This window comes from Crocuta crocuta, unplaced genomic scaffold (assembly GCF_008692635.1).
Source record: "Crocuta crocuta isolate KB4526 unplaced genomic scaffold, BGI_CrCroc_1.0 scaffold4856, whole genome shotgun sequence".
NCBI classification, from domain to species: Eukaryota; Metazoa; Chordata; class Mammalia; order Carnivora; family Hyaenidae; genus Crocuta; species Crocuta crocuta.
Window position 1 is genome coordinate 21,473 of NW_027527638.1, and position 8,709 is coordinate 30,181.

Sequence of the window (8,709 nt, forward strand, 5' to 3'; positions counted from 1 at the left end):
CAAAAGCCATTATTATCCCAAGCCATTTTTTAAAATATTTTAAACAGAGATCATATCTACTTATCTGACTTTTGGCAAGCCCATGCATGTGAAAGTTCTAATTTTAGTGCTAATAACTCTAGAAAATAGGTCTATTTTATTAAAATCACAACCAAATAGTCACCCAGATCATGTGAAGTAAACACACATTGGTTAGTTTCTATCTTTCTGAGAGGTGTAGAATGCCCAATCCTACAAGTGTTTGTTTTCAAGCCAAAGAAATGGAGCTCTTTGCAAACTAATTTGGACAATACATCCAGATAGAAAAATATCTCACGGTGATGACGTATACTTCTGGACACACAGATTGCTGCGAAGACCCTTGAGTCACTGACATTTATGGAGAAATTTATCGAGAAAATGTTAATATTTGTATGTGTTCCTGAAATTATGAAGGACACTGACCAGGGTTTAGGCACAGGAGGCCTTTAGCAGTTTGTATTTAAGATTTTTTAAAATGTTTTTTTTTAATTTATTTCTGAGAGAGAGAGAGAGAGATAGCATAAACAGCAGAGGGTCAGAGAGAGAAGGAAACACAGAATCTGAAACAGGCTCCAGGCTCTGAGCTGTCAGCACAGAGCCCGACACGTGGCTTAAACCCACGAACCGTGAGATCATGACCTGAACTGAAAGTTGGACGCTTAACCGACTGAGCCACCCAGGTGCCCCAGCAGTTTGTATTTTAAAAGGCCCATTTGCCTTAGTTTCCCTCAGTTCCAGGCATATGTGGCCGTGTTTACATTTCAAAGACATGAGAACATGGGTCACTCTNAACCAGCAGGGCAAAGTCAAAGAGAAAAGAAAAAAAGATTTGTCAGGACAGCTGCTCTCAGCGTCTCAGAGACTCATTTATGTAGGTTGATCCATCCTATCCAAGCACACGCACCTCAACATGCTCACTCTGGGTGCACGGTTTTCAGTATTCCTGGCAGATGGATTCACACCCCTTGGCTGTAAGATGGGCCCCCAGAGGGGGTCCAGAGAATATTGTCCTCCAAGATCCAGGGTCACTGAAGGAACCCACAAGCCACACGCCCCAGGCAGGCAGAGAGCTAAGAGCAGTGACACAGGATGACACCAGCAAGGAAACAGTGGCGTCTCTGGGAGAGGAAGGATCCATAAGCAATGGGGGTGGGTTTGGAAAGGGTGGACTGATGGGAAATTCTGTTATCTTCTGTGCACCAGGCACTGTGGACAGAGACTTGGAAGGAGCGGGTTCTGGTAGAGTTCCCACCCTTTGCTGGCTGCTGCCAGTGTTCGCAGGACCCCTTCTGCTGGCCCCGGATTTACCAGAAATCACTTAACCGTTTAAGGGAATAATATAGCAGTTTTCCAGAGAAACCNACCAGGAAATTCCCACGTCGACTGGTTATAGGTTACTGTTCTGGGGGTTGAAATTGCACTTGGGCTAGGTGTGAAATCTCGCTTTATTGACTTGAAAAGCTAAGCGCTGCCATTGTGGGTCTATGGTTTTCTTTTTACCAGACCCAAAAAGATGAAGACTGACTTCAGAAATTGAGACTTGTATATAGAACGCTCTTCACATGTCTTGCTATGTGCTTGTTCCCCACTGCTTCTGAGGGGCTTGTTAACCACAGGGGAAAATATGAACCGGTTCTTTCTTAGGGGCCCTCTGGGACCCTGGTCTGTCTTGTCCATACTGCTCCGGACTTGACTTCGGCATGTAGAGCGTTACTGGATCACAGCCAGGCCAGAGCACTTTCAGCTCTGCTCACACTGTCTAAGGATGTCCAGCGCCTACACCAATGGGCTCCTTTGGGACACTCTGCCTGAATCACGAGTGACAGCGGTAATAGGAAAAGGATATTTGCCCTACTGTGGTGATGCTCCTTGGGTCAGTGGTCCCTCCTGCGTCCCTTCCTCCCCGGCACACGCTAGTACTGCAATAAGTGTTTGCCGAGCAGCATTTACTAATGATAAGAAATGTTCCTTGTGTAGAATGGAAGCAGGTGTGTCCGCATTAGCTTCACTCAGTCTTAACTTACCAAATGTCACCTTACAGTGGTATATACAGTTCAATGTGAACAAACCAAAACCGTGCTAAAACCTCACTGACCAAATTACCATTTTTTGTTGAGCTGCAACCTGGCTCCACCAAATGAACAACATTCAGTCACCTAGAACTCATCGTTTTGGGGTTATACTTTGAGCACAGAAAGATTGAAGTGAGAGGGACTTTGACTGTGGAGTAGAACATTCCTGAAAGATGTACAATTGTTATTTCCTGATCAATAAAATCATCAAAAGTGGACTCTCTTTTTGAGCATTTACTGGGTGCGAGGTTGCTAGGTGCTTCTACGTGTACTGTTTCTTTTCACCCATATGGTGACCCTGAGAAGCATCATGTGACCTCCATGTTTTGGATGATGAAACTGAGACAAGAAAGGCTAAGTGAATTATCCTTTTTCTGTTTCTTTGTATGTTCCAAAGCCCATACTATTTTAATCCTTTGGGGAAAGAGCAGGGTACTTTTGCTCCCATTAAAAGCATTAAGGAAAGATATCTATTAGCTTGTTTTCCGTTAATACTTGACAGAGAAGATGGGATATTCCATTGAGAAAAAAGCGTTCCAGGAGGTTATATTCATGTATATATGCACTTACTTTTTCTTGTTGAAGGAAAAAGAATCTCTTGATCAACCACTCTTTTATTCTTCTCATGGGTGACGATACATTTGTGTTCTTTATCCATTGACTCCTCACGCACAGTCAGCCAGGTGTATTTCATGTATGTGTCCTTCATCTTCATGGTGTTTCCCTGCTGGGGTTTCAAAACTGTTTTGCCATTCTTTTCTTTCCAATCTATATTGATAACATCAGAGAAAAAGTCCTCAAGAAGACAAAGATATGTTCCAGTCTTATGGAGCTTTCTTTCATCATCTGAAGGAAGAAAAATCGTGGGCTTGGGGGAAGTGTCTTCATCAGGACTTTTATCTGTGGGAGCTAATAGGAGAGCAAATAAGGCTATTATTAGTAGAGTACTTTAGTGGCTCAGTTGGTTAAGTGTTCGACTTCAGCTCAGGTCATGATCTCACGATTCATGAGTTCGAGCCCCATGTCGGGCTCTGTGCTGATAGCTCAGAGCCTGGAGCCTGCTTGGGATTCTCTGTTTCCCTCTCTCTCTGTCCCTCCTTCACTCAGACTGCATCTCTCTCTCTCTCTCTTTCTCTCTCTCAGAAATAAACAAACATTTTTAAAAATGCTATTATTAGAGAAATACAAATGTGTGGTTGGAAACCCCTGGCACATGGAAAAAGCAAGGAAAATGTTGGCATAGAATTAGAACTTACAGTGGCCTTTCCTCCACCATGGGTCTGAGTTGCTTACTTTCCTAGTTTCCACAGGAAAAGAGGTTCAAGAAGTTACCTAACTTGCCCAAAGACACAGCTATTCAGTGGCAGAGTCTGGATTAAAATGTGGAATTTTGTTAAACAATACACAGTCACTTGTTGGATTGGGAATTGTTTCCAGGCATATCTGACAATCTATCAAGCTTCAAATAAGGATCCCATGCCCACTTCTGATACTGGAGTTCTCCTTGATGGAACTGCTTGTTCTCACATATGAACCATATGAACCACGCCAGGATTTTGAGCAGCCCAATGTCTAAAGCTGCACTTCCAAATTATTTACAGTTCCTTGCTTGAGTTTAGAATGATAGTGGCAATATTTCCAAAACTTCTGTTTTAAAACTTATTGATTATTTTCAGAAATGTTCTTATATTAACCTTACCAAGTAATGCTTTGGTCAAGTTTTGTTTTACTTTAGGAAATATTCACTGAAAGCACGTTTTATATAGGAATTTGATTTGAAGTTGACACATGACTAAGAAGACACCACATTTTAACACTTAGCATCATTCCCCAAATTTGGGTCTGCTGTACAAGCCTGCTGAACGTGTTGTCGTACCCACAACTCTCTTTGATTTCACCTGCTCCTTAACAGTATATGTAACTGCTGTGATGTTAACAGTTATGGTTCCAGAGTTTCTTGTAGACGTAATGTCAAAACATTTCACAAAACATCATGGATTTCAAAGGCACATCACTTGAATATTGGAATGCTACCTAATTATACATTTAATGTTAATATAGTGATTGAAATTATTAGTAGTAGAACTCTTTCCAATTTGATTTCCAACTGAAACACTAATGACTTATTAATTTTCTCTTTGGGCTATTTTGGATTTGTAATAATTTCATGGGCATCTTCTTAAGAAGAATTGGATTTCTGGCTTTCTCCTTTGAGAAGAAAAGACAAAAAAAATTGTTGAGAATTTCTGCTTGGGCCAGAAAGCTCCTGAGTTTTATACTAAATCAGTAAACAATCACTGATGAGATTTCAGTCACACTGTAAACAGAATTAGTTCATAATGTGGTTGTTTTAATTTTGTACTTCTTGCTTGTAGTAGAAATAGCATTTTATAGGGATTATAACAGTGAAGCAGTGTGTATTTCTCCAGCCATATACTTTATTTTTATTTTCAAAAGCATGTTATATGAAACAAGATTAAATTTAAAATTTTACATGATATTTACATCATTTTAGCCTCCAATTTACTACATTAGAGATTTAGTCTTCATTTTAGGAAGTTTGGTTTTCTTGTAGAAATACTTCTGGTTCATCACAGTAACAAAAATTTCTGGATGGTAAGACACAATGTTTACCTCCTGTCCCTTTCTCTCAGCTAGATTCTGGAAGTTTCATTCTTTTCAGGATAGAAGGAATCGAACTCCCATAAGTTTTTCAATGTGATAGTTAACTGAGCATTAGTAACCTACTTGATTATATATGGTCAGTGCCTGCATTAGGGGTAATTATTTTACATGTTTTTCTTTCAACATTCTTTTTTAAATTTATTAGCAGTGCTTTTATGGTCACAATCATTTTTATTATGCATAAAATGGAAGCCTGTTTACANTTTGAGGTTAATTGCCTGAGTTGCATAATTTTATAAAGTTGACGCTGTATATATTCTATATAAATTTATCAAATGTCAATAAGTTTGATATTTCAAACTTGCCTATGATATTGGTTGAAAGGTTCTCTATTTTATTCTCATTTTTCTTTTATTAAAACATAAATTATACATATTTCAAATATAAATATGAATTTCAAGTTAATGACATTTCTAAGTATATTTAAAAGTACTAACTATATCTCTATTTTTCTTTTTTTTATATATCTCTATTTTTCTAAACACATCCTAACTATATTTTAAACATTTGTTTTTCTACCAACTACGAGCATGAAGCCCAAACTTGTTCCTATTAGAGACGCTATCAATTATGATAAAGGATTAAGACTTAAAGTATTTAGAAGAACTACAAAGATTTAAAAAACACATTTTAATTTCATTTTTGATGCCAAGTGAGGGAAAAGTCCATTAAACAGTAACAAATACCTCTAAATTCAAGTTACTTGTGTATCAGTGCAAGTAAGGCAACTTTCCACTGGAGCACTTAGAAGTACAGATCAGTCTTCTGGACAATTTCCACTCTGTCAGTATGATTGGCTACAAACCTCTCTCCATGCTGGATACAATTCTTCCTTTAGGTGTGAAATAGGGAAATCTATCTAGCATCCACTTTATGGAAGACAACATGCCAAGTACCTTATTCACAATCTCTCATTTAATTCCGGTCTACTCCTCCTGAATACATATTGTTACCCCATCTTATGGATTAGGAAACTGAGGCCAGAGAATAACTGCCCAAGGTAACATAAGCAGTGAGTGGTGGAGACAGAGCTCCAGGTCTCAGACCATATCCTTTCGCCATCAGAAAAAGAAACCTATCAACTCACAAAACTTACCTGTCGTGATTAGCTTCATTCTTGGGCCAAACATTTTTATGACAACTACAAGTTTTACACGAACACTTTAAGGTTCAAGTATGACACCAAGTCAGATCCTGTGACAGTAGCTGCACAGGGCTGTACCTGTGCTGTAAGGGTTGTATTAAACTCTCTCCTAAGATTTCCACGTCTAAGCCCCATCGTGCTCCTCTTTGTCCTAAACATTCCTATTATTTTGTATGATTATTTCTTGCTCTCCCTGTATGATTTTCAAAAATTGCCATCTTCGGATACTTACCTTTGACACCAAATTTTGTTCCATTGCCGAAGAATTTTATATAATGATTCCATAGTGATTCCACCCATGTGAACTCTTTAGTGTGATTTAGCTTTTCTGAGTTCTTCAGATTCAGTAAAGTATGATGGTCTGCATGGGATTCTGATCCAGGTTCATTTATGGAAATGGGAGATTATAATTAAAATTATCATCAGTATTATTAGCAATTTGTTTGTGATGATTGTGTCCTCCAGAATGATACTTCATCTCATGGGACCAAAGCTTCCCTTTCTAATGGGAATGCAGTATTTGGATGTAACAATTAGATTTATGTCAATTATGCATGGAGACTAATTCCTTCATTTGTACCCTGCTTTGTTCAACTATATGTAGAATTCTCTGAGCAATCACTACTGAAAATGTGACTTTCATATACCAGTTAAGGTAATCACATGTCTTTCTTATCTACCTAATTTCCAAAGTTAAGAAAATCAAACAGAACATTGGCTGAAGTCTAGTAATATGGGGTTGGTTTATGGAACTGCTTCACCTGTGTTGACCAAAGAAAATGACTCTTTTCCCACCAACAACACAAATACATGCACTCCAAGCTTTCACCAGAAAATTCTACCTCAAAATTCCTTCCAGCTCATGTCAAATGTTTGGCTTGAATCTCCCACAGTGGGCCTTCATGGCAGAATGACTAGATCAATGACCAATTGCCTGTTCCTCCAAGTCTCCCTTTGTCATATTAGATCCCTAGACTGTCACCTGCCTGATCATGTCTGCTGAAGGTCACCATCTGTGAAAGACATAAAATGTCATGGGGCCCACAGTAATGATGCGGTGGTAGCATGAAATGCATCTGTTTAAAAACCATTTCTTCCATTTTATAAAATAGATGTGGGAGTTAATGTGCACTATTTCACTTCATATTCCCCTAAAGGACTCATGCTTTGAATGTTTTTTCTAATTTTATGATTGGAAAAGCATAAGATATTTGGAACTCTGGTGTACTTCATTTCAGCAGTTCATAAGAAGTATGTACTCCACCACATTTTTCTCCTACCTTTGAACGTAAAATCTTTCCCTGTGTTTCTTGCTAGATCATCACAGACCTTTTTTTCTGCTTTCCTTAGTCCTTTTGATCTTCTGTTTTCATTTCATGGCATAACTGTACTTGTGTATTTTATTCTAGGCCTTCTCAAGTAGATTTTGGAAATAGGCAGCACAAATATGATAAATAGTTGCGCATTAGAAGTTATTCCTTTTTGTGCCCCAGAGCTTGATGGTTTAGTAGGTCTGCCCCAATGATGACATGACAAATGGAAGAAGATGTTTCCAAAGCCTGCTCTGAGCTATAGATGCAAAACATGTGGAACTCATTCTTTAGTGCCAGAGCATAAGGTGAAGTTTTGGCTCCAACATTATCCCTCATGAAACATGGATTATGCTTCATGCCTTATGTTTCAGTGCTGGTCAGCCTCTCAGTTTACAAAATGCTGTCCTAACAATACTATTTGGACAAGATATCAACTCAAAATAAACTCAATTAAAACTAGTTTTAAGGTAGCACTGGTAAAAGACAACAAAGATATTTAATATGGGTTTGTTAAATATTACTTGGGAGTAAAGTAAAGTATGCAAATGGGTAAATTATCTCTTCCAATAAGTTATCCAGTGACATCATCATCTGGGAATCCCAAAACAGACTCTCAGACCCAGCAATGGCTAAGAAGTTTGCTCTAAAGTATACATTTTAGATGCATGTGAAGAGTCTAGAAGGGGGAAAGAAGCAGTACTTCTCAGCTGATATTTGTAATGATACATTTTTTAATGTATAAGTATAATATAATAAAGAATAAACTATTATGAATGAATATTTGACTTTATGTCATATATATAAGTGTATATATTCAAGTTGCAAAACTTTCCAACTTTTTTTACATCTAACTATTTTTATTGAAAAATGAGAGATCACCTCATATTCAGGCTAACAATATTTGAGGTAATGCTTATGACATTCTAATCATTTCCAAACTGGTAACAGTTAGTCTAAGAATGGAAAATATTCTGCAAATATGACCATTTGTTCTAAAGTGACCTGTAGACTACATGGTAATTAATACATATTTCTGTACTCTTGTTTTAATAAAGAACTCCAATGGGTGGTAACTTCAGTTCTGGAGAAATGTCATTTATGACGGGTGACAATGTCCCACCCTTTGTGGTAGCCATTTCTGTGTTTATTTTCATTTAGTCTTAGTCACATCCACTAGAGATGGTTGTTACATTGACAGAATAAATGGATGGAAATTTAGCAAATATTAACAATAGTAAGTGTCCCTATAAAAATTACCTTTATCTTTCATCTTTTTCCTTTCCAATTTTTTTCATAACGGGCATGTAATATTTTTATAATTTTAAGAAAGCAATAATCAGTAGGTCAAAATTTATTTGCTAAAGGATGAGTATACACAACACGATAGATTCAGATTCGAAGTCCACATTTTTCTCTGCACCACACTCTCCTAAAATTTTTTCTGAACCTCCTGAATTATATCTATGTCATCATT

The 8,709-nt window shown here is 37.7% G+C and overlaps 1 pseudogene; it reads right to left on the reverse strand.

Moving 5' to 3' along the window:
- Positions 1 to 2,804: 2,804 nt before the first annotated feature.
- On the reverse strand, positions 2,805 to 2,998 carry LOC144238430 (T-cell receptor gamma alternate reading frame protein-like; annotated as a pseudogene).
- Positions 2,999 to 8,709: the final 5,711 nt, after the last annotated feature.